The 25,565-nt window shown below is 45.5% G+C and overlaps 1 protein-coding gene across 1 annotated transcript in view; it reads left to right on the top strand.

Annotated features, from left to right (window-relative positions):
* The first annotated feature begins 17,870 nt into the window (after positions 1-17,870).
* DCAF1 (DDB1 and CUL4 associated factor 1) overlaps positions 17,871-25,565 on the top strand; it is a 69,953-nt gene continuing 62,258 nt past the window's right edge. Inside the window, exons 1-2 of the mRNA XM_084752571.1 lie at positions 17,871-17,929; positions 22,727-22,790. The gene's annotated coding sequence lies outside the window, so the exon portion shown is untranslated. The remainder of the gene's footprint in view (positions 17,930-22,726; positions 22,791-25,565) is intronic.

The following is a 25,565-nucleotide window of genomic DNA, read 5'->3' as shown; positions in this document are numbered from 1 at the left end:
AAAGAAATCAGCATGCTCAGAATTTCTGGGAATTCCTTGCTGTTCTTAAGAACTTAAGCCTAGGCTGGGCATGGACAAAACATGCCTCAAACCTGCTTTACTTCCCTGTGGCATCTGAGGTCAGACTTTCACTTTCCCCATTGTCCTCCTTGGAGGGAATCCCTTGGGTGAAAGATGAAGCAAATTTTGCTTTTAGAGTTGGAAAGGTAGCTGGGCCGTGGTGGGGAATGCCTTTAACCGCAGCATTCAGGAGGCAGATGTTGAATTACACTTTTAGTTGGGGCCCATTCTGCTACCTGCACTAGCTCCTAAGTAATTGACACAGAGACTTATTAAATTTATCCTGCAGGGGAGCTGGAGAGATGGCTCAGCAGTTAAGAGCACTGACTGCTCTTCCAGAGTACTTGGGTTCAATTCCCAGCACCCACATGGCAGCTCGCAACTGTCTATAACTCCTGTTCCAGGGGGTCTGACACCCTCACACAGACATGCATGCAGTCAAAACACCAATGTACATAACAAAAAAATAAATTATATAAGAATTATTCCACAAGCTTTAAGTACTATAACTGGGCAAATATCCATCTATTCTAGCCCAATTGCACTAGTCTGGCTACTTCCCAGCCCAGTGACCTGGCATCTTCGTCTCATTCTGGCATGTATTTCAGCTGTATTTTTCTGTTCCTGTGACAAATTCCTCATGGAGACTCTTCTTCCTCCCTCTCTAGTCCCTACCTGAGACCCCCTAACTGGGACCAGAAGTCCCGCCTTCTATCTCCTCTACTCAGCTTCTTGAATAAATTGGGGAGCAATTTGTTTACACAACATTGGGAGAGGAGATTCTTCATAAAAATGACAATGCCCATATCTGGACTGCAAACAAATCTCCAAGCACAGAAGGCAGCATCTGAATACAGAGTGCACAAGACCAACCTCCAACAGGCAGAGGCAGGCAGATCTCTGTGAGTTGAGGCCAGCCTGGTCCTCTTCCAGGATAGCCAGGGCTGTTACACAGAAAAACTCTATCTCAAAAACAAACAAACAAACAAAAAACCTGGGCATAGCGTCACACATCTTTAATCCCAGCACTTTGGGAGGCAGAGGCAAAGGGATCTTCATGAGTTCAAGGCCAGCCTGGTCTACAAAGTGAGTCCAGGAAAGCCAAAGCTACAAAGAGAAACCCTGTCTTGAAAAACCAGGAGGAAAAAGTTGAAAAAGCTCAAAAACTGAGCATAATACATGTCTGAAACCTAAGCACTTTGGAGAATGAGGTAGGAGGATTGTCACCAGTTTGAGACAAGCCTGGGCTACATAGTAAATACCAGGCCAGCCAAGCCTGGGCTACATAGTAGGATTTTTTTTTTTTGTTTTTTGAGAGAGGGTTTCTCTATGTAACCTTGGCTGTCCTGGACTCACTTTGTAGACCAGGCTGGCCTCGAACTCACAGCGATCTACCTGCTTCTACCTCCCAAGTGCTGGGATTAAAGGTGTGAGCCACCACACCCAGCTCTCTTTTCTTTTTTTTTTAATGGGGTGTGGGGACTTCAAGCCAGGGTTTCTCTGTGTAGCCCTGGCTATCCAGGAACTCCCTCTGTAGACCAGGCTGGCCTTGAACTCAGAGATCCACCTGCCTCTGTCTCCCGAGTGCTGGGATTAAAGGTGTGCAACCACCAGTGCAGCTGTTAGGACCATTTCTCAAAATTACAAACAAAAGTTTAAATGTGTACAGATAATAGTTCTATAGATGACCAGAAGGACAAAAGTGAGGCTAGTAAGGCTGGCCAGAGACTTGAGATATGAAGATGCAAAGCCCAACTATCAACAACACCCACACTTAGCCAGGCATGGTGGTGCACGCCTTTAATCCCAGCACTTGGGAGGCAGAGGCAGGCAGATTGCTGTGAGTTCAAGGCCAACCTGGTCTACAAAGTGAGTCCAGGACAGCCAGGGCTGCACAGAGAAACTCTGTCTCAAAAAACAAACAAATAAACAAAAATCCACACTTATACCTTTCTCTCCCATAACTGAGCTTGGATTAACAAGAGCCAAGACTGGCTCGGGATTAAAGGCCTGCACCACCATACCCCGCTCGATGGATCTTCTTTCAAGTAAGCTTAAAAGATCTGGGAACTTCTTCTATATATTAGACAAGTAGATCTATTTTTGAAAGTTTTAATTTATTTATCTCATGAAATTAAGAATGAAAGCCAGGCGTGGTGACGCATGCCTTTAATCCCAGCACTCGGGAGGCAGAGGCAGGTGGATCGCTGTGAGTTCGAGGCCAGCCTGGTTTACAAAGTGAGTCCAGGATAGCCAAGGCTACACAGAGAAACCCTGTCTCAAAAAACCAAAAAAAAAAAAAAAAAAAGAATGAGTTAGGTGCCAGGTGTGGTGGTGAAAGCCTTTAGTCCCAGAACTCAGGAAGCAGAAGCAAGTAGATCTCTGTGAGTTAGAGGCCAGCCTGGGCTACATAAGTGAGTCCAGGACAGCAAGGACTCTGTTACACAGAGTTTTGACAGAAAGAATGGGTTAGGCAGGGGCTGGAGAGATGGCTCAGAGGTTAAGAGCACTGCCTGCTCTTCCAAAGGTCCTGAGTTCGATTCTCAGCAACCACATGGTGCCTCACAACCATCTGTAATGGGATCTGGTGCCCCCTTCTGGTATGCAGGTGTATATGCAGGTAGAACACTATATACATAATAATAAATGAATCTTTTTTTAAAAAAAAAAGAATGGATTAGGTTTTTCAGAAACTCAAATTGAATCCTGGCACCTAGAAGTCAACTATTTGAGAAGCTCTAATTCAAGGCTAATCATCTCAGAAAAGGAAAGAGAGAAAGAAGAGAGGGGGAAGGAAAGAGAAGGAAGGAAGGGAATGGAGAGGAGAGGTAGAGCTTGGCATTCATCACTATGAACTCACGCCTGGGAAAAACATCCTCTTTTCATGTGTTCTGCCTCCCCCACCGCTGCCACCTCCCCCGCCTGAAGCACTACCTACACCAGCTAGCCTTCCGGCTCACCCCCTCTTCTGAACGCCAAAGCCATTGCCTCTTTGAACCACATCTCCAGGTGACAGAGAATTGTACTTTTTTTTTTTTTTTCATCAGCAGCCGTCCCATTCTGGAGTTTTGTTGTGTTTATTTAAGAGGGGGTGGTGGTCTCAGTAGGTTGCCTTGGCTCATCTGGAACTTGAGAACTGAAACAAACCTTCTACCGCGGTCCCTCAGGTAGTGGGGACTACTGGCAGACACCATCGGCTCCCTCATGCCCAGCAACACATGGGCTGTTTCCTCCAGAACTGTGGCTATGGATGGAGAGATCAGACCCAGGACCATGTGTATGGTAGACAAGCAACCCTACCTGTGAGCAACACCACCAGCCCAAGGACTCCCCGGCCCCATTTTCTAATTGTGTACGTTTCACATCACCCATATTATAGTCTCCTGGGAGATATTTTTAATCCACTTCAGCAATCAAGACCTGGAATGAGCCGGGCGTGGTGGCGCACGCCTTTAATCCCAGCACTCGGGAGGCAGAGGCAGGCGGATCGCTGTGAGTTCGAGGCCAGCCTGGTCTACAAAGCGAGTCTAGGACAGCCAAGGCTACACAGAGAAACCTTGTCTCAAAAAAACCCAAAAAAAAAAAAAAAAAAAAAAAAGACCTGGAATGAGTGTGGGACTATAAATCTCCCCCATTATTAGGCATTTACTTGGTGCCAAGCTTACTCTGAACACTGTGGTAGATGCTGATAAGGAGGCATGCCGGGCAGAGCCTTAAGCATCTTACACGGATGTCATTCATTTAGCCCTTACGTCAACATCCTAAAAAGTATACACCCCATCCTACCCTGAAGGTGGAAAACTAAAGCTGGGAGGTAGAGGGGTGGGAGTGCCCCTGGATTCAGAGCGCATGGTTCTAGCCATGTGCTAAAACAAGCAAAGCACTGGGTCCAAAGGTTTTTTGAGAAATCTAATGTATAAGACGTGACAAACAGAAATCTGTCCCCATAGCAGGAGTCGGTGGTTCATGCCTGTAACCCAAGGAAGATGAAACAGGAGGATCATTCGCTTGAGGCCAACCACACTAGATTGTAAACTTGGAACCAGTCTGAGTTATATACTAAGACTCTATCACAAAGGTAGGGGACAGAAAAGGAAATCTGTCTGCGCTGGCCAGTTGGATGTTAACTTGACACAAGCTAAAGTCATCTGAAACGAGAGAACCTCAATTGAGAAAATGCTTTCAAAAGACTCCGCTGTAAGCAGGCAAACCTATAGGCCATTTTCTGAATTAAGGATCAATGTGGGACGCAGGGGCGTGGTGGTGCATGCCTTTAATCCCAGCGCTCGGAGGCAGAGGCAGGAAGATCTTGTGAGTTCAAGGCCAGCCTGCTCTACAAAGCTGGGACAGTCTGTACCTGCCTTTTGTTGTCGTTGTTGTTTGTTTGTTTGTTTGTTTTTCAAGACAGGGTTTCTCTGTGTAGCCTTGACTGTCCTGAACTTGCTTTTGTAGACCAGGCTGGCCTTGTATCTGCCTTTTTGAGTCCCATTCTGTTTCTGGGGATGCCCTAATGGATTACTGACCTCACTTTCCCATGAGAAATCGTCCATTTGCCGCCTTTCCAGACTCCTCTGGGATGCCTTCTGGAGAATTTCAAATCCCTACACTCACATTAAGGGCTGCTAAGTTTACACACCTCTGCAACCAAACTTAGACAAATCCTGAGATCCAAAACAAAAGTTTTAACTACCACCGTCGATTGGGTAAAATGGAAGGAAGTTGCCTGTGTTCGAGCATTTTCTAAGGTAAAATAGAAGGAGGCTTCTTATTTTCAATCCTTTGCTCTCCCAAGAGTTTCAATTGTACGCCTAAAGGGAACTTTCTCCCTAACCTACTCACTTTGCCTTCTGCACATCCACACATAAGTTCCAGTATCCCGCCAGACCTCCTGCATCCAGGACCTCATCAAAGCAGCTACCCACAGGTGCTCCAGACCAACCTCACAGATCATGTCAGCTGAACCTACATTGTCTTTTCTAGCCTCAGATGTCCCCAGACCCTGGACAGCAAATACAACAGCCTGCTCTTCCTGGACCTGGCCAACATTTCAGCTTTTTAACCCCCTATCATCGCCACCCTACTGTCAACAGGAAGAAGTCAAAGACACTGATTTCCTCATCCCATATCCATCTACAAAAAGCTGAAATGGTGTGCTCCAGACCAGGGACAAGCAGCTCCAGGTTCTCCCAGCACTCTTCTGTCCCTATCTGCTGCAGGACGTGGCTGACATACCCCGCCCCCTACCCTGAACTCTCTAGGGCAGAGCATTTCCTTCCCCGTCACCACATCATTTTGTTGCTGTTACTTTTTTTTTTAAAGATTTATTTATTATTATGTATATAGAACTCTACCTGTATGCACACCTGCAGGCCAGAAGAGGGCATCATATCACACTATAGATGGTTGTGAGCCACCATGTGGTTACTGAGAATTGAACTCAGGACCTCTGGAAGAGCAGTCAGTGCTCTTAACCACTGAGCCATCTTTCCAGTCCCGTAAGCTGTTAGTTTTTTTTCCCCTCTCTCTCTTTCCCCCCTTACATGGCAGCTAAAAGCTGCTTCCAATGAACCTACATTTATATACTTTAACCTACTTTACATGAAAAATGATCCAACATCCCCATTTTTTAATAATAGGAAACAGAAGGATGTTAGGAATTCTGCCCCAGTCTGCCCAGCAACCTATGACTCCTGCCACTGCACAGGAGTATATTAAGGGACAAACCCTACTCATGTGTTTCTCTCTTGTCTCTCTTACTTTCTTACTGTCTCTATCTCTCTCTGTCCCCCTGAGGCGCCCCCTTCCATCTCCCCACATGCTCATATAATAAAACTTAATATCACATGTTTTGTGGCATATATTTTATATTTCATATTTTTCATATTTAAAAGTGAGGTCCAGGGAAACAAAGAAATGACATCTATCTGACCAAGACTCTCAACACCTAGAACAGATGAAGACTAGATCCCAGCAGAGATCTCTCTGAGGCAGGAGGATTGCTCTGAGTTTGAACCAGCCTGGTCTACAGAGGGAGTTCCAGGACAGCCAGGGCTACACAGAGAAACCCTGTCTCAAAGCAAAACAAAATAAGACAAAAAATATATTTAGCGCCAAGTGTGGTGGCGCATGCCTTTATTTTGTTTGTTTGTTTGTTTTCCAAGACAGGGTTTCTCTATGTAGCCTTGGCTGTCCTGGATTCACATTGTAGACCAGGGTGGCCTCAAAATCACAGGGATCCACCTGTGTCCGCCTCCTGAGTGCTGGGATTAAAGGCGTGCGCTGCCGCCACCACCACCACCCAGCCCTGTGTAGACTGTAAAACCTAAGTGAGGTAATTTCTCTAAGGATGCTACAGATTATGGGCCATAGGGAAATAGGGGAAAGAGGCTCTCTGGCCCAAGGTAGACGTGTAGAGCAATGGAAAACCCTGAGTAAAGAAGGACTTTTAAGGATGAGGAGGTCAAGGCTGGAGAGATGCCTCGGTGGTTAATTTGTCGCTCTTGCAGAGAACCTGGGTTCAACTCCCAGCACCTGTACAGTGGCTCATAACCATCTGTAACTGCAGTTCCTGGGGATCTGGTGCCATCATCTGACTCCTGAGAGCATTGAGCATGTACATAGTGCACATACATACATGCAAGACACTCATATGCCGGAACAAGCAAATAAATAAATCACTTGTTTTTAACTTAAAGAAAAGTATGAGGAGGTCTAAGACAACCAAACAGCATGGGGGGGGGGGAAGGGAAGCGTAGTACAAAGAAGTAACGATGTTCTGAAGGAAGATGGCAGAGTGGAAATGTCCTGCGTGTGACATGAATGAGAAAACTCAGGGTAGCAAAGGAGAGACTGAACTCTGAGGAGAGAAAGGAATAATACTAGAAAACAAGAAAGAAGGCTCGTGCCTGCAACCCCAACACTCAAGAGAGGCAGCAGCTGGGAGATAGTGGCACACACCTGTAATCCCAGCGCTCGGGAGGCAGAAGCAGCTAGCTCTCTGAGGTCAAGGCCTACAGAGCAAGTTTCAGGGCAGCCAGCGTGGCACAAATGAGGCAGAGGCAAGTCAGTCTCTGAGTTCAAGGCCAGCCTGGTCTACAGACTGAATTCCAGACAGTCGGGGCTACGCAGAGAAACTGTGTCTCGAAAAACCAAAAGAGAGAGAAAGAGAGAAGAGAAACAGAGCAGACAGAGCACTACCAACTGGAGGCCACACTGGTCCACATAGTGAGAATCTATCTCAGCAACGGAAATGGCTACTGGAGGGAAGGCTTAGTAGTTAGGGGCGCACAGTGCCCTCCCAGAGGACCACGTTCTATATCCAACACTCACATTAGGCCGTTTACAACTGTCTGCTACTGCAGCGCTAGAAGTTTTCAACTTCCTGTTCTTACTTAGGTGGTTACCTGCAACACACACACACACACACACACACACACCTCTTCTAAAAAATACTAGGAGTGTTCACACATGGTGGTGTGGCTCATGCTTATAATGTCAACCCTTAGAAGTCTGGGACAAGCCAGGTGGGGTGGTGCATGCCTTTAATCCCAGCACTCGGGAGGCAGAGGCAGGCAGATCGCTGTGAGTTCGAGGCCAGCCTGGTCTACAAAGCAAGTCCAGGACAGTCAAGGCTACACAGAGAAACCCTGTCTCGAAAAACCAAAAAAAAAAAAAAAAAAAAAAAAAAAGAAGTCTGGGACAGGAGCAAGGATTGTAGTAAGAGTTAAGCCTGGCTTACAAGGTGAATGCCAAGCCATCCTGGGGTACAAATGAAATACTGTGAGAACAAAAAGGGGGTGGGTGGAAGGAAGGAAAGGAGAAACAGAAAGACCAAACAGAAGTAGAAAATAGCCCACACAGCCGGGCGTGGTGGCGCACACCTTTAATCCCAGCACTCGGGAGGCAGAGGCAAAAAAAATAGCCCACACAGCCAAAAGGAAACATACATAACGCTGACATTTGTTTTGTTGATTTTCTTTCTTTAAAAAAAAAAGGGGGGGTGTCGGGCGCTAGTGGCGCACACCTTTAATCCCAGCACTCGGGAGGCAGAGGCAGGTGGATCACTGTGAGTTCGAGGCCAACCTGGTCTACAAAGCGAGTCCAGGACAGCCAAGGCTACACAGAGAAACCCTATCTCGAAAAACCAAAAAAAAAAGGGGGGGGGGCTGGAGAGATGGCTCAGTGGTTAGGAGCACTGACTCCTCTTCCAAAGGACCCAGGTTCAATTCCCAGCACCCACATGGCAGCTCACAACTGTCTGTAACTCCAAGATATGATACCCTCACACAGACATATACACAGGCAAAAACACCAATGCACGTACAATAAAAGTAAATAAAATATTAAAAAAAAGGTTTATTAGAAAGAAAGTAGAGAAGAAAGAAAAGAAGAAAGAAAGGAAGAAAGAAAGAAAGGAAGGAAGGAAGAAAGAAAGAAAGAAAGAAAGAAAGAAAGCCGGGCATGTAGAGCACACCTTTAATCCCAGCACTTGGGAAGCAGAGGCAGGCAGATCGCTGTGAGTTCGAGGCCAGCCTGATCTACAAAGAGAGTCCAGGACAGCCAAGGCTACACAGAGATACCTTGTCTCAAACACGCAAAAATAAAAAAATAAAAAAAAAAAGAAAAGAAAAGAAAGAGAGCCGGGAGTGGTGGCACGTGCCTTTAATCCCAACACTTGGGAGGCGGAGGCAGGCAGATCGCTGTGAATTCGAGGCTACCCTGGTTACAAAGCAAGTCCAGGATAGTTAAGGCTATACAGAGAAACCCTGTCTCGAAAAAAAAGATAAAACAAACAAACAAACAAAAAAGAAAAGAAAAGAGAGAGATGGTGGTGGTGATGGCAGCGGCAACGCACGCCTTTAATCCCAGCACTCAGGAGGCAGAAGCAGGCTGATCGCTGTGAGACCAGCCTGGTCTACAAAGTGAGTCTAGGACAGCCAAGGCTAGACAGAGAAACCCTGTCTCGAAAGAAAAAAAGGTTTATTTATTTATTATTTATTTTTATGATTATTATACAATGCTCTGCCTGCATGTGTAAGAAGAGGGCATCAGATCACATTATAGATCGTTGTGAGCCACCGTGTGGTTTCTGGAAATTGACCTCTTGACCTCTGGAAGAACAGTCATAGTTTTCTTAACCACTGAACCAGCTCTCCAGCCTTTCTTTCTTTCTTTCTTTTCTTTTCTTTTTTCTTTTGTTTTTTTGTTTTTTTGTTTGTTTGTTTATTTGACCAAGCTGGCCTTGAACTCACAGAGATCTGCCTCTGCCTTTCGGGATTAATGGTGTGCGCCACGGCTCTTTCTTAGTTTTTCAAGACAGGGTTTCTCTGTGTAGTCTTGAACCGAACTCCTTTTGTAGACCAGGCTGGCCTCAAACTCACAGAGATCTGCCCGCCTCTGCCTCCCAAATTCTGGGATTACAGGCGTGCGCCATGACCACGCCTGGCTCCCTTTTCTTTTTTAAACTCAAGTTCAATTATATTGGAGGTTAAAAGAAACACTCCAGGGCTGGAGAGATGGCTCAGAGGTTAAGAGCACCATCTGCTCTTCCAAAGGTCCTGAGTTCAATTTCCAGCAACCACATGGTGGCTCATGACCATCTGTAATGAGATCTGGTGCCTTCTTGTGGCGGCCAGGTGCACTGCGGGAAGAATACTGTATAAATAATAAATAAATCTTAAAAAAAGAAAGGAAGGAAGGAAGGAAGGAAGGAAGAAAGAAAGAAAGAAAGAAAGAAAGAAAGAAAGAAAAGAAAAGAAAAGAAACACTCCAGGAGGAGGGAGATAAAACAGAGAAAGAGAGAAAGTCGGGGCTGGAGAGATGGCTCAGCAGTTGGGAGCATTCATGGGCTGCTTTTCCAAAGGAACCGGCTTTAATTCCCAGCACCCACATGGCGCCCTCACACAGATATACATGCTGGCAAAATGCCAGTGCACATAAAATAAAAATAATAAAAAAGAGAGAAAAATCATGCCTTTTGAGTTAAACTATCATAGAGTCAGCCACATGGAGCAGAGAAGAACATTAGGGAGAAAGATTTTAAAAAGCCAAAGTCACCCAGGTGGTGGTGGCGCACACCTTTAATCCCAGCACTCGGGAGGCAGAGGCAGGTGGATCGCTGTGAGTTCGAGGCCAGCCTGGTCTACAGAGCGAGTCCAGGATAGCCAAGGATAACACAGAGAGACCCTGTCTCGGAAAAAAAAAATCCCAGCACTTGGGAGGCAGAGGCAGGCGGATCTCTGTGAGTTCCAGGCCAGCCTGGTCTACAAAGCGAGTCCAGGACAACCAAGGTTACACAGAGAAACCCTGTCTCGAAAAACAAACAAACAAACAAACAAACAAATAAATAAAGCCAAAGTCTCAGGGACTACATAATTAGGCTCTGGCCAGCTCGGACAGTGAAGAAAGGTTGAAAATACCCAATGGCCAGAACCTCATGGTGGATCTATCTGTAGTGGCTTTTTTTTATTAAAAATATTTTTTTATGTACATTGGTGTTTTTCCTGCATGCATGTCTGTGTGAGGGTGTCAGATCTTGGAGTTACAAACAGTTGTAAGCTGCCATGTGGGTGCTGGGAATTGAACCCAGAGCAGTCAGTGTTCTTAACTGCTGAGCCATCTCTCCAGCCCCTGGAGTGGCTTTTTTGTTTTGTTTTGTTTTGTTTTTCGAGACAGGATTTCTCTGAGCCCTGGACTCACTTTGTAAACCAGGCTGGCCTCGAACTCACAGTGATCCACCTGCCTCTGCCTCTCGAGTGCTGGGATTAAAGGCGTGCACCACTACGCCCGGCTTTACTTTAAAATTTTTAAAGATTTTTTTCTTTTTATATGTATATGAGTGTTTTGCCTACATGGATCTATGTGACCAGGTGCATTCCTGGTGGCCTCTGAAGTTAATAAAGACCGTCAAACCTGCCATTACTGTTGGTGCCAGGAATTGAACCTGGGCCCTCTGCAAAAAACTACAAGTGCTCTTAACTGCTGAGCTATGTCTCCAGCTCCATTATTAAGATTTATTTTAAATTATGTGTATGTGTATGTATGAGGTATGTGTGAGGTATAGGTGCTAGAAACTGAATGCAGGTCCTCTGTAGAAGCGGTATGTGTTCTTAACTCCTGAGCCATCTCTCAAGCTCTGAAAAGTGGGTTTTGTCACATTCCTTTTAGATCATATCAGATGAAATAAACATTTCATTCAGAAGCTGGCTAGCCTAATGCAGTTCTTCTCAACCTGTGGGGTCAGGACACCTCTGAGTTTCAAACAACTCTTTCTATTTCACGGGGGGTCACCTAAGACCATTGGAAAACACAGAGATTTACATTATGATTTGTAACAGTAGCGAAATTAGCCAGGTGTGGTGACACATGCCTGTAATCCCAGCACTCTGGGAGGCAGAGGCAGGTGGATCACTGTGAGTTTGAGGCCACCATGGTCTACAAAGCAAATCCAGGACAGTCTAGGCTATACAGAGAAACCTTGTCTTGAAAAAAAAAAAGAAAAATTACAATTATGAAGTACTAGCAGAAGTGATATTATGATTGGGGGTCATCACAATATGAGGGTCATGGAATTAGATGCTTGAGAACCACTGGTCTAATGGCTTCAGCTGCATACACTAGGATATCTCGAAGAAGTTTGTCCATCCATTATTTCTCTGAAGATGGAGAGAAAAAAGGACCAAAATAGATTCACGGAGTTGAGCCAATGTTGGAAAGCCCCCTGCAGAAGTTACGTGACCACCTGAGCAGGTCAGACAAGCTGTCTTTGTACTAACATCAACTGACAGCCTACAGATTGAAGACCTAATGACTGGCTTGAATGGCATCACCCTGTGGCAGGATCTGCCAGAACATTCCATCCATGCCTCCATCAGGTGTGGAGGAGCCAGCCTGACAAGAAACACCTGGCTGCTACAAACCAAGCAGGGCACAGATGTGTGGAAGGCAAGTGACCTGGTCTTCTTTGCATGGTCACTGCTCCCCCATAGTGCTGTTTGCAAAGCTCAGCTGAGACATCAGTGACTTAACAGCACTGCTACACGCCCTCCCCTCTGTCTTCTTGTGAAATACACAGAAGAAAACAGAGAAGGGGCCACACCATTTGTATTTCTCATTAACAAACAAACACACATGCCCAAGGTTGAACCTGAGTCAAAAGAGTAGAAATATTGATTCAATTTTTTGTAAGATTTATTTTATTTTATTATTATGTATACAGTATTCTGCCTGCATGTACACCTGCAGGCCAGAAGAGGGCCTTATATCAGATCACATTATAGATGGTTGTGAGCCACCATGTGGTTACTGGGAATTGAACTCATGACCTCTGAAGAACAGTCAGTGCTCTTAACAGCTGAGCCATCTCTCCAGTACTCAATTTTCTTTTCTTTTCTTTTTTTTTTTTTTCGAGACAGGGTTTCTCTGTGTAGTCTTGACTGTCCTGGACTCACTCTGTAGACCAGGCTGGCTTCGAACTCACAGTGATCCACCTGCCTCTGCCTCCTGAGTGCTGGGATTAAAGGCGTACGCCACCACGCCCGACCAGTACTCAATTTTCTTTTCTTTCTTTTTTTCTTTTCTTTTTGTTTTTTCCAGACAGGATTCTTCTGTGTAGCCTTGATTATCCTGGACTCAAGTGCTAGGATTAAAGGTGGTGTGCACCGCCATCGCCTGGCTCAATTTTCTTTTTTAATTTTTATTTATTTATTTATTTATTGTTTTTTCGAGACAGGGTTTCTGTGTGTATCCCTGACTGTCCTGGACTCAATTTGTAGACCAGGCTGGCCTTGAACTCACAGTCATCCGCCTGCCTCTGCCTCCTGAGGACCATGGGATAGATGTGAGGACATCCTACTGGGACTCTAGGTAAGAGAAATATAGGAGATGGGAAAATAGAAGGACCCAGAGGGTCCTAGAAACCTAAAAGAAGAACATCATGAAGAGTGGATCGGAGCCCATGGGTCCGCTCAAACTATTGCACTAACCAAGGACAATACAATAGTAAACATCCAAGTCCTACACTGATCTACCCAATGGATAGGACATTCTCCACAGGTAGGTGGAGAACAGGGACTGATTCTGACATGAACTCTGGTGCCCCATATTTGACCACCTCCTCTTGGTGGGTAGGCCTGATGGCACTCAAAGAAAGAATAAGCAGGTTTCCAAGATGAGACTTGATAGCCTATGACCATATAGTGGGGGAGGAGGTCCCCCTTGGTCATAGACCTAGGGGAGGGGAATAGTGTGAAAGCGGGAGGAAGGAACGGGAGGATACAAGTGATGGGATGACAATTTAGTTGCAATCTGAATAAATTAATTAAATTTTTAAAAAAGATGTGGATTCAGTCCATTCCCTGAAACTTAGAAGAATTTATGTTTCCAAAAAGAGATATATTTTAGACATATTAGCATTACCTCTGTTTGTAATCTGTACGAAAACATATATTTTATGGACTCACACCTTTGTGTCATAGTAGAGGCTTGGAAAACAATTTTGAGTTAAAACTATAAACATAGCCTAGCGTGATGGTGCACGCCTTTAGTCTCAGCACTTGGGAGGCAGAGGTAGGCGGATCTCTGTGAGTTTGAGGTCAGCCTGGTCTACAAAGTGAGCCCAGGACAGCCAAAGCTACACAGAGAAATCCTGTTTTGAAAAACAAACACAAACACAAACAAAAAGGTATCTGTGAATCAGTGGGAGTGGGAATTTGGAAATCAGGTGCACCAGTTTTGGCCCATTGAATGAAGCCAAACTGTTGTAATAAAATCTGACTTTATAAAGGGAGAAAGAGAGAGAGCACTTAGCTTAGCACAGCCTGGCTGCAGAAAGACATGTCAGCTGGCTGCATGAGCCAGTGCCACATGGAGGACACAAAGCAGGCTGAAGAGCTGAACAGACAAATGATTCAGACATACCTCAGGAGGGTCAGATCAGCAGCTTGGTTGGAGGAGCTGTTGAGGCAGGTGCAGGTGTGTGTGTTGTGTGCACTAGATAAAAGATTTGAGATCCAGGCTGGGCAGTGGTGGCAAACACCTTTAATTCCAGTCCTCGGGAATCAGAGGCAGGTGGATTGCCATGACTTCGAGGCCAGCCTGGTCTACAAAGTGGTTCCAGAACAGGCAAGGCTACATAGAGAAACCATGTCTTGAAAAATCAAACCAAAGCCGGGTGTGGTAGTGCACATCTTTAATTCCAGCACTTGGGAGGCAGAGGCAGTTGAATCCCTGAAAATTTGAGGCCAGCCTGGTCTACAAAGCTAGTCCAGGACAATCAAGGCTACACAGAGGAAACCCTGTCTTGAAAAACCAAACCAAAACAAACCAAAACATCAACAACAAAAAACCTGTCTGAAACACAACATTTCTATGTATCTATTTTGTTTTTGTTTTTTCTAGACAGGATCTCTCTGTGTAGCCTTGGCTGCCCTGGACTCACTTTGTAGACTAGGATGGCCTCGAACTCACAGTGATCCGCCTGCCTCTGCCTCCCAAGTGCTGGGATTGAAGGCGTGCGCCACCATGCCTGGTACAATTATGGAATTTAATATTTAAATTTTTTTCTTTGTAGTATTGTTTTTCTGTTTTTTTTGAGACTTCTGAGATTACACTTTTAGACCACTGTGTCTGGCTCCATCCTACTCTGTATAAAACAACCCACCCCATTCAGGGGTGAGGTGGGAAGAAAGCATGATAGAGCCTGTCTTTACTTCAATCACTGATTAATTAAGGGTGAATAAAGGGGACAATGGATTACTTCCTATTCCAGCCATAACGCTGTGCACGGGATGGCATAAGATGGGTAAGTACCTATCGCCTTTCAGATGTCTGAGCTGACAGGAGGGAACACTGGTCCTGACAGATCAGTGGCTGTTCCCAGAGGCCTGGCTTGCAACAGTAACAGTTAAGCCCTGTAGCTGAGCTAGTCACAAAGACTCTTGATGCTTCAGCATACTGAGAGAAAGGGCTGATTCTCTGGATATCCCTCCCATAGTAGCGGCTGAGAGGAAACATGAGTCAGAGGGGGGGGGCAATAAAACAAAAACCCAGCAAGACGCAATAGCACATACCAGTAATCCTAGCTACTTGGCAGGCTGAGATAGGATTGCTTGAGCCCAAGAGTTCTAGGCCAGCGTAGGCAGCAAAATCACTGCGTGTGTATCTGTGTGGTCTCTCTGTCGATTTCTGTCTTTCTCCTTTAAAAAAAAGGGTCTGTAGTGGAAGTTTTAGTGTCTTTAAAAACTCTGTATGGTGCCCCTGGCATAATTGCACACGCCTTTAACCCAGCACCGGTGGCAGAGGCAGGGGGAATATGCTAGTTTGAGGCCAGGCTGGTCTACAAAGAGAGTCCAGGCCAGCCAGGGCTATACAGAGAAACCCTGTCTCAAAAAACAAACAAACAAACCAAAACCTCAGGTATGATATGTAAACATGTTTTTGTTTTAATCCCAGGTGTGGAGTATAGGGCTGATTCAGATTGTCTACAGCAGTAAACTATTTGCCTCGGGCAGGCTCTGAGAGGGGCTCTTTAACAGCAGATAGGGTTTTTTTTGTTGTTGTTGTTTTTGGTTTTTCGAGACAGGGAGACAGGGTTTCTCTGTGTAGCCTTGGCTGTCCTTGACTCACTTTGTAGACCAGGCTGGCCTCGAACTCACAGCGATCGGCCTGCCTCTGCCTCCCGAGTGCGGGGATTAAAGGCGTGCACCACCATGTCCGGCTAGACTTACTTTTGACTCATGTCCTATGTCCAGCTGATTCCTCTTGGTGCTTCCCATACTTCTCCTAGTGGCTCTGTCCTCTCCTTCCTCTTCCTCCTCCCCTCACTGGATCAGGATGACCTACCCTATTCTTTGTTATTGCTCAGCATTGATTAGTTTGGGTTTTTTTGTTTTTTGTTTTTGGTTTTTTTTTTTTTGGCAACACAGAGAACAAATGGTGAAATGTTCACACAAACTTGAAACAGGAGATAATTAGAATGAAAATCACAATGCACCCCAGAGAATTCAACATTTGAGTGAACAAGGGTAAACTTGACACAATTCTTTTCTGCTTTGCTAAGGGATTTTCTGGGTTGTTTGTTTCCTCTTCCTTGCTGTCATCTCTCCTCCTCCTCCTCCTTCCTCCTCTTCCTCCTCCTCTTCTGCTTCCCTCCTCCTCCTTCATCTCCTCCTCTTCCTCCTTCTTCTTTGCTTTTTTTGTTTGTTTTTCACTGGTTTGGTTTAGTTTGGGTTATGAGACAGTGTTTCTCTGTGTAACCTGGGTTGTTCTGGAGCTCACTCTGTAGACCAGGCTGGCCTCGAACTCGCAGAGGTCTGCTTCTACCTCCCAAGTGCTGAGAGTAAATGTGTGCACCACCACCACCACCCAGCTTGTTCATTTTTTTCATTCAGACTACACAGTGTGTTTGAGTTCAACTTGTGTTCATGAGTCCTTACTTCATTTTGTTTTTAACTTTTAAATTGATGAACTTGCATAAAGGCAACAGTATTATCTAAAGTTCAAGTAGGGCATGGTGGCCCACACCTTTAATCCCAGTACTTAGGAGGTAGAGGCAGGTGGATCACTGTGAGTTCGAGGCCAGCCTGGTCTACAAAGTGACTACAGGACAGCCAAGGCTACACAGAGAGACTCTGTCTCCAAAAACAAAACCAAAAAGTATCTAATGTTCAGTGTACATTGGGGTCCACTCTTTCTATTGACTCAGTATGAATTTTGACCATGTTATGAACATTTTATTTTGTGAAACAGTGTATCATGTAATCCAAAGTGAGACCAGGACAGCGAGGGCTAAACAGAGAAACCCTGTCTCAAAAAAAACCAAAAAAAAAAAAATCATGTCCAGTTAGCTGCTGATTGTCCTGGTCCTTGGCCTTGTGTGGAGGGAGTCAGCTTTGTGACTTCACAAAAATCTCTTGTGACAAGTCTGAAGCAGTGAATCAAGACCCTGGCAGCAGGAGCTCCCCTCAGGAACATCATGTGACTTTTGATAAGATACACCCTCTACCTATTAGGGAATGAAGAAGAGCTATCCCCACGGTAAGAACCGAGGATGCCCTCTGCACCCAGCAGTGTCTCTCCTTGATAGCTTTGGCTTCCAGGCCTGGATGGGTACTCTAGGCTGTATTGGGCAGTATCTCAGAGGCCCAGGTTCAGTGAATCTAGACTTGTACAGAGGCAGGAAGTAGTTACTCTGCGTGATGGTGGTGGTCTCTGAATGGGAAGGAGCAGGAAGGGGGAGGTCAGGTGAGACTAGACTCTTCTCTGTTGATTTTGAATTATTGGTATTATATCAGTATGCCCAGCTAGCAATCAATCTAGACACAGACACCTGTTGTTTTTTTTGTTTTTTTTGAGACAGGGTTTCTCTGTGTAACCTTGGCTGTCCTGGACTCGCTTTGTAGACCAGGCTGGCTTCGAACTCACAGCGATCCACCTGCCTCTGCCTCCCAAGTGCTGGGATTAAAGGCGTGCATCACCACCGCCCGGCATGACACCTGTTTTATTTTAAAGTAGCCTTAGTTAACCTGGAGAGGGCAGATATCAGTCCCATGGTGGGGCAGGTATGGGATCCCTGCCTCAATCCCATGCCATCTGCTTCTAATATTTTCTATCAAGCTACCTCCCATCCATAATCCTATGTACTTGCTAATTTTGTTTTGTTTTTCGAGACAGGGTCTCTCTGGGTAGTCTTGGCTGTCCTAGACTCGCTTGGTAAACCAGGCTGGCCTCGAACTCAACAGCGATCCGCCTGCTTCTGCCTCCCGAGTGCTGGGATTAAAGGCGTGCGTCACCACCGCCCGGCTCATTCTACAGAAATCTTCTAGCTATAAGCATATTTGTCAACAGTGCAAAGTCTTCTGGGATCTTGAAGGCAAGGCTAGTATATCTGTTTGCTGTCAACTCGACTACTGTGTCCTCTTAAAGGAACCTGAGGCTAAAGAAGCTGGGATGATTGTTTCTAGCCTTTTCTGTACACCCTCTCCCAAACCTGCACCTGGAGCATGGCCTCTGGGAGGGGCAAGAGTCCAGCCGTCAGTGGCATGATTTGATAACTTCACTAGTGGATGGAAGCAGGGGTGAAGTGGGCATGGGGGAGGACCTGGAAGGACATATTATCTCTGGCCACACCCTTTGGCCTCTTCTTTGATTACATCACCCTTCTGCCTGTGAATCCCAGGGAAATAAGTGTGCTTTAGGTAAAGATTCCAAATACAGACAGCAACCCAACAGGAAGTCAGTATGGATGGGCTGGTTTGTGGGAAAAGTGAACATGTCTGTTTCACATCCAGGAGACTCCTTGGCTTTTATTGTCCCTTCAGCTTTGATTAGATGTGTGGCTTCCAATGGCGAGAAAGCCCAGAGAAGGTCCTCTTTCTTCTGCTCTCGGCCTCCATGACTTTCAGTTCTTTGCTAGGACAAAGGGTGGAGAAACAGGGCCCCAAGACGTGGCTATTCTACCCTGCTAGGCATGGTCCTGTGTTCCAAGAACTCTGGGGGTGGGGAAAGAGAATAAGGAGTTCAAGGTCATCCTACACACACACACACACACACACACACACACACACACACGCTAAAGGCCAGTTTGGGTGGCTATGTGAGATCCTGTTTCAAAATCCACTTTCCCCTCCCTCAAAAGAAAGCGGCTGTTCTACTACTGTCCAGGGCTGCTGAAATGTGCTGTAGGACTTTTGTGATATGGAGCTCATTTCTCATTTAAAGGTAGAAAGTTCACACTCCTCCAAAGTCATCAAAGGAGCGAAGTAACCAACCAGAGCTAAGGCTGTGGGAATTAGGGATCTGGTACTTAATGTGTAACAGGTTAAGCACTTTATGTTTAACCTGCATGGCAGTGCTGGAAAAGAGAAAGCCATATTTTTCTTTTTTCTTTTTTGTTTTTTGAGACGGTTTCTCTGTGTAACCTTGGTTGTCCTGGACTCCCTTTGTAGACCAGGCTGGCCTTGAACTCACAGGGATCCGCCTGCCTCTGCCACCCGAGTGCTTGCCACCACGCCTGGCCACTATATTTTTCTTTCTTTCTTTAACTTAAAAAAAATATTTATAGGGCTGGGCGTGGTGGCACACACCTTTAATCCCAGCACTCAAGAACCAGAGGCAGGTGGATCCCTGTAAGTTCAAGGCCAGCTTGGTCTACAAAACGAGTCTAGGACAGCCAGGGCTACTCAGAGAAACCCTGTCTCGAAAAACCAAAAAAAAAAAAAAAAAAAAGTATACAGTTTTCTGCCTGCATGTGTGCTGCCTACATGCCAGAAGAGGACACCAGATCCCATTACAGATGGTTGTGAGCCACCATGTGGCTGCTGGGAATTGAACTCAGGACCTTTGAAAGAGCAGGCAATGCTCTTAACCTCTGAGCCATCTTTCCATCCCTGAGAAAGCCATATTTTCAACCAGAAAAGTTGATGCTCAAGAGAAATGAAGTAACTTAAAGCCCCAGGGCTGGTAAAAGGAAACAGCAGTGTTTTAGCTTTTCTATTGTGATAAAACACCCTGACACAAAGTAACAGGGAGAAAAGGGTTTATTTTATCTAACAGCATATAGATCCATCACTGAGGGAAGCCAGGGTAGGAAATCAGGGCAGGAATTTCCAAGTAATAAGAATATGACCAGAGGCCATGGAGAAATATTGCTTCCGGGCTTGCTCTCCCACGGTTTGTGTACAGCACCCAGGATCACCAGCCCAGGGGCTATTGAAGACATAAGGACAAGTCATAGAGGCTTTGCTTGGCAAAGTTCCAGAGACCTCAGACTGTCCCACATGATCTCTAGACATCCTGAACAGTGGCTGAGGCTTTGCTTGACAAAGTTCCAAAGATCTCCAGCTGATCACCACTGCCCTTAAATATTATGTATGCTCCCGGTGTAAATTTGTCTAAAAACTATTTTGAAATCTGCTTTTTCTCCTAAAATTGTCTTTTTCTCTTTATTTCTCAGCCCTAATAAAATTCACCCTGGAAAACCTTTTCCCACAGAGAATGTTGATAGAAGGCATCTGGCCAAAGGCTTGAGACAATGACAGAGTCTCATCTTAGCGGAAGAAACTGAAAGTTAGGCCCTCGACATAACAGTCCCTGGCTAGATACTGTTAGGTAGAGAAAGGTTTCTTTAGAATCTGCTTTGAGAGCAATAGAAGGTGGGCTTGGAGCATCATGTTTTATAGATATTTTACATTAGAGGACCCCTTGGCAGTTAATCTAGGCTTACATAGCATACCTGTTGGGTTGGAACTGGGAGTAAGTCATGTTTTTTCTTTATTAGAGAATATTTATCTCAAGCTATGTAGCTATGACAATCATGTAAACACAATGGCTTTAGCCTGGGGAAATTTATGATTAAACTTTCTTGAGTATTGTTTAAGAAATAATAATCAAGCCCAGCATCATGGCCACACCTTTGATCCCAGCACTCGGGAGGCAGAGGCAGGTGGATTGCTGTGAGTTCGAGGCCAGCTTGGTCTACAAAGTGAGTCCAGGACAGCCAAGGCTACACAGAGAAACCCTGTCTCAACACACACACACACACACACACACACACACACACACACACACACACACACACACAAATAAATAAAAGAAAGAAAAAAGAAAGAAAGAAGAATAATCAGGTCATGTTGACCATTGTTTGGGAATTGATTTTTGCTGTTTGTATTTCCTTCTTAGACTGTTCTCTTGCTTTGTTCATTTTTGAATGTCCCATTGACTGTAAAAAAAAATGAGAAAATCATGATGTAATCTGTGATGAAAGAAATTGAACTTTAAATAAAGTACTGGGGTTGGCCCAAGAGTAAGCGAACAACACAGAGAGACAGAAAAGTAAAGTTCTCTGGGGTTTTAAGACTTTTCAGTTTGTATCACAATTTATGCTTGTGTTTAGTATTTTTTTTCCTGGGGCTGGGCTCTTCAACCTCTCCTCAATAGCTAGTTCCTATAGCTAATTGTTCACCAATGATTCGTTTCCCCTAACTAGCTGTGCACCAGCTGCTCAATTCTCCCTACTGCAGATCCACCCAGACTTTCTCTTCTCTCCTTTCACTGGTTCCTGGAGCTGGTCGGTGGGAAGGGGTAGCACCACCCACAATGGGCTGGACCGTCCAATATCAATCAATAATTAAGAAAATGCATGTCAGCCAGATGGTGGTGGCACATACCTTTAATCCCAGCACTCAGGAGGCAGAGGCAGACAGATCTCTGAGTTCGAGGCCAGCGTGGTCTACAAAGCAAGTTCAGGACAGCCAAGGCTACACATATAGAAACCGTGTTTTGAAAAAACAAACAAACAGGGCTGGAGAGATAGCTTAAAGTTTAAGAGCACTGACTACTCCTCCAGAGGTCCTGAGCTCAATTCCCAGCTACCACATTGTGGCTCACAAGCATCTATAATGTGATCTATTGCCCTCTTCCAGTATGCAGACAGAGTACTGTATACATAATAAATTTATATAAATAAATAAATACGTTAAAAACATACAACCAAGGCACTTCAGACTTGCCTTACTGGAGGCCTTTTCTCAAGTGAGTGTCCCTCTTCCCAGTGACTAGCTGTGTAATTAACCAGCAACAACGAGTGTTAGGTCTGGTCTGTTTGCCTCCAATGCTGCATGGAACCATCTACTTCTCCAAATTCTACTGAGTAAAACAAACAGTTTCTTTATCCCTGACCTTCAGTGATACAGTTAGAGTCAGGGGCATGTGAGCCTGGTTATTGATCATCAGGTTTTAGTTAAGGGAACCCAGACTCCTAGAATGGTCTAATCTTCTGGGTTTTGTTTGTTTGTTTGTTTTCTGTTTTGTTTTTTTGAGACAGGGTTTCTCTGTGTAGCCTTGGCTGTCCTGGACTCGCACTGTAGACCAGGCTGGCCTTGTACTCACAGGGATCCACCTGATTCTGCCTCCCAAGTGCTGGGATTAAAGGAGTGCGACATCACCACCTGGCTGTACTTAACACTCTTATACTTTGTTGTTTTCTGAGACAGGGCTTTTGTGTGTAGCCTCTGTTTTTATAAAAAATGAAAATCCCAAATATTTGCTTTTACCAAGAAAGACTCAGGAGCCAGATGCTGGGATGAAAACCTGCTAGCTCAAAAGAGCAGAGAAAACACCCACCTGACCTTCCTACTCAGCTCACATCCCAGCAGAAAAACCAAAAAGCACAATGCCCAACGTCAAAAGCTTGCTAGTTTAGCTGACAGCCCAGGAGGAAAAGACAAAAACAGAAAAGCCAAAGAGCTTGCTAGCTCAAAGCCCAAAAGCTCCTCCTCCTTATCCACGCTGTTTGAAATGCCCTTCAACTCAAAGTCTCCTACTCTTTAATCCCTGTCAGCTGGTTTCTTGCTCTGCTTCTTGACCTACGGTTAACTTTATCAATCCTGTGGCCAGAAAGCTCTTGGATTAAAGGTGTGTGCTAGGGCTGTCTGAGCTACAGCATACTCACCTGTTTACCACAAACAGAACACCCTTGGATTTGTGTGTGCTAGGGCTGAACCACACCATAATCTTTACCTGTTAATCACCACAAACAGAACTTTCTTGGGTTAAAGGTGTGAGTTAGGGATGCGCCACACCAAACAAAAGACAAGTTTTTACAGTTCACAATCTTGGGGTTCATAATGGGATCAAATATCCTGCAATAAGTCTCTGTTTCTCTTTGTAGACCAGATTGACCTGGAACTCACAGAGATTCACCTGTCTTTGCCTCTGGAGTGCTGGGATTAAAGGTATGTGCTATCACTGAAGCTTGGGATGGGGGCCTTACCTTATAGGCAAGGCTTGTCTTTAACTTTCTTTTTTCTTTTTCTTTTTTTTTTTTTTTGAAACAAGGTTTCACTGTGTAGCCTTGGCTGTCTTGCACTCACACTGTAGACCAGGCTGGCCTCAAACTCACAGCGATCTGCCTGCCTCTGCCTCCTGAGTGCTGGGATTAAAGGCGTGCGCCACCACCACCTGGCCAGCATTTAACTCTTGCTCCTCTTGCCTAACCCTTAGTGCTCAGACTGCTGGCAGCTGCTGCCATGCTCTCTCTACTTTGTTTCTCATTACTTCTCAGATTACATGATGATGATGATGATGATGATTTGGTTTTTGGAGACAGGGTTTCTCTGTGTAGGCTTTGCTGTCCTGGACTTACTTTGTAGACCAAGCTGACTTCGAACTCACAGCGATCTGCCTGCCTCTGCCTCCTGCCTCTACCTCCTGAGTGCTAGGATTAAAGGCGTGTGTCACTATGCCCAGCTACTTCTCAGATTATTAAAACGAGGCTCCAGAAAAAGCAGAAATGGGAGTCTTTGAGAGTCTGTGCTTGAGCAGTGCTTCTGACGCAGGGCTGTCAGATGAAATAATAGGATGGTCAGCTCAATTTGAATTTCAAGAAAACTAATTTTTTTCCCTTATTATTGTCCTCAATATTTATTTAGGTTACTCTTCCGTGTCTGGGGCCTAGGAATGTGGGAGCTGGGTAGATAGAAATGGAGATCACTGTCTTATTTCCCTCTGGCCTCTCTGGATGGTGTTGAACCCATCCGATAAGGTAGGGATTAAGCCGTCATCTTTGGAGAGCCTCAGTTTATTTCACTGTAAAACAAAGTGGTGGACACAGATATTTGGGCAGGAGAGCCCATTCTGCACGCACTTTGGGGGGTGGAATAGGGTAGTGTTTCTTTTACTTATTTTCTGGAGGATTATTGGAGCTTATTGGGCAGGCCCAGCTAGTGAATGACTGAGATTTCCTTATTGCCCAGGCTAGGATGCCAGATTCTGGTAGCACTGATACTGTTCTCAGCAGCTTCTGTGACACTGGTAGTTTAGTTTTGCTCAGGTAACAGTACTCTTCCTCCTCTTCTAGCCTCGGTCAGTTCTAGAAGCAAGCAGGTGGTGGTATTGGGCGGCCCCAGGGTAGAAACACCTGGTTGGGTGAACCTAGAGAGGAGGTGCTGGAGAAAAGGCGTTATAGAAGGAGGTGGAGCGTAAGGCCCAGAGGACTGGTTACTGTGGATTTTCCTATAAATAATGGGCACACTTGTGTCAGAGATAGGTAGATTATGTCTAAGACTATAGCCCTTGGGCTGGAGAGATGTCTCAGAGGTTAAGAGCACTGGCTGCTCTTCCGAAGATCCTGAGTTCAATTCCCAGCAACCTCATGGTGGCTCACAACCATCTGTAATGAGATCTAGCGCCCTCTTCTGGCCTGCAGGTGTACACGCAGGCAGAGCACTGTATACATAAATAAATCTTAAAAAAAAAAAAAAAAGACTATAACTCTTGATCTTGGGGGTGGAGCTAGGGCTCTTGTCCTTCCTGAATTGGAGGAATTCAGTAAGTATGATTCTTCCCTCTCTCAGTTGAGGGTTTCTTTCTCAGTTGTACCATAAGGGAAGGAGGAATGAACAGAGAAGGGTAGGACAAACCCCACAGACATTTTACCAGAGAGGCCCCAAACAAACCCAGAACAAGATTCTCTTTTCAAGGATGCAGAACCGATGTGCCAGAATCAAGCTCGGTGTTCGGGCCTGAGATGACCTGTGTTTTTTGGTGCTTATATGTGAAAGTATTGACTGTGAAGACTGGTGCCCAATTCACAGATGCACACACTTTCACATATAGCAATAGGGCAATGATCCCGCTTGGAGTACGTAGGTAGGGAGGCCTGGGTGCCGCTCTTCCTGGAATGAAATTCTGGAGTGCTTGCCGGTATGTGGCTGTGGGTTTATACGGTCTTCACAGTGAGGGAGGGAGGGCTGCAGAGGGTACAGGGTGATGGGTTTTTTTTGTTTTGTTTTGCTTGAGTCAAGGCCTCATGTGCCTTAGGTTTGCCTCAAGGTTTCTATGGTCGACGAGGAGGATCTTCTGACCCCTATCTCTCCACACAAGCACTGGGGTTGAAGGCTCCATTGCCATCGCCAGCTTAGGGTGGAGATGGTGGTGGTGATGGTGATGATGATGATGATGATGATGATTTTGGTGTTTGAGACATCGCTTCTTTGTGAGTAGCCCTGGATGTCCTGGAATTCATTCTGTAGATGATGCCTGGCCTCGAACTCACAGAGAGTCCATTGCCTCTGCCTCTGCCTTCTGAGTGATGGGCTTAAAGGTGTGTGCCACCTCTGCCTCGCATGGGGGAGATTCTTGAAGGAGTTGCTCCTAGACAGGCCCTGTATTTGTGTTCTTCTATTACAGTGTCCAGGATTTAGCCTCCCCCAGTGCCCTCTTTGATGCCCCTTTGGACCACCACCAGCCTAGGACCCCCGCCTCGCCTATACTGGGTTCCCAAAGTGGAGTGGTGCCATCTGGTGACAGAATGAGGCAGTGCTCCCACTTTGATGAACTATACTTTGTGTAATCTTTTTTTTTTTTTTTTGTAGACAGTGTTTCTCTGTGTAACAGTCCTGGCTGTCCTGGAACTCACTTTGTAGACCAGGCTGGCTTTGAACTCAGAGAGCCGCCTGCCTCTGCCTCCCACATGCTGGAATTAAAGGTGTGTGCCACCACTGCCCAGA

The sequence above is a fragment of the Acomys minous genome, assembly GCF_964271855.1.
Source record: "Acomys minous genome assembly, chromosome: 13".
NCBI lineage: Eukaryota > Metazoa > Chordata > Mammalia > Rodentia > Muridae > Acomys > Acomys minous.
This window is presented reverse-complemented; position numbering and strand designations above follow the sequence as displayed.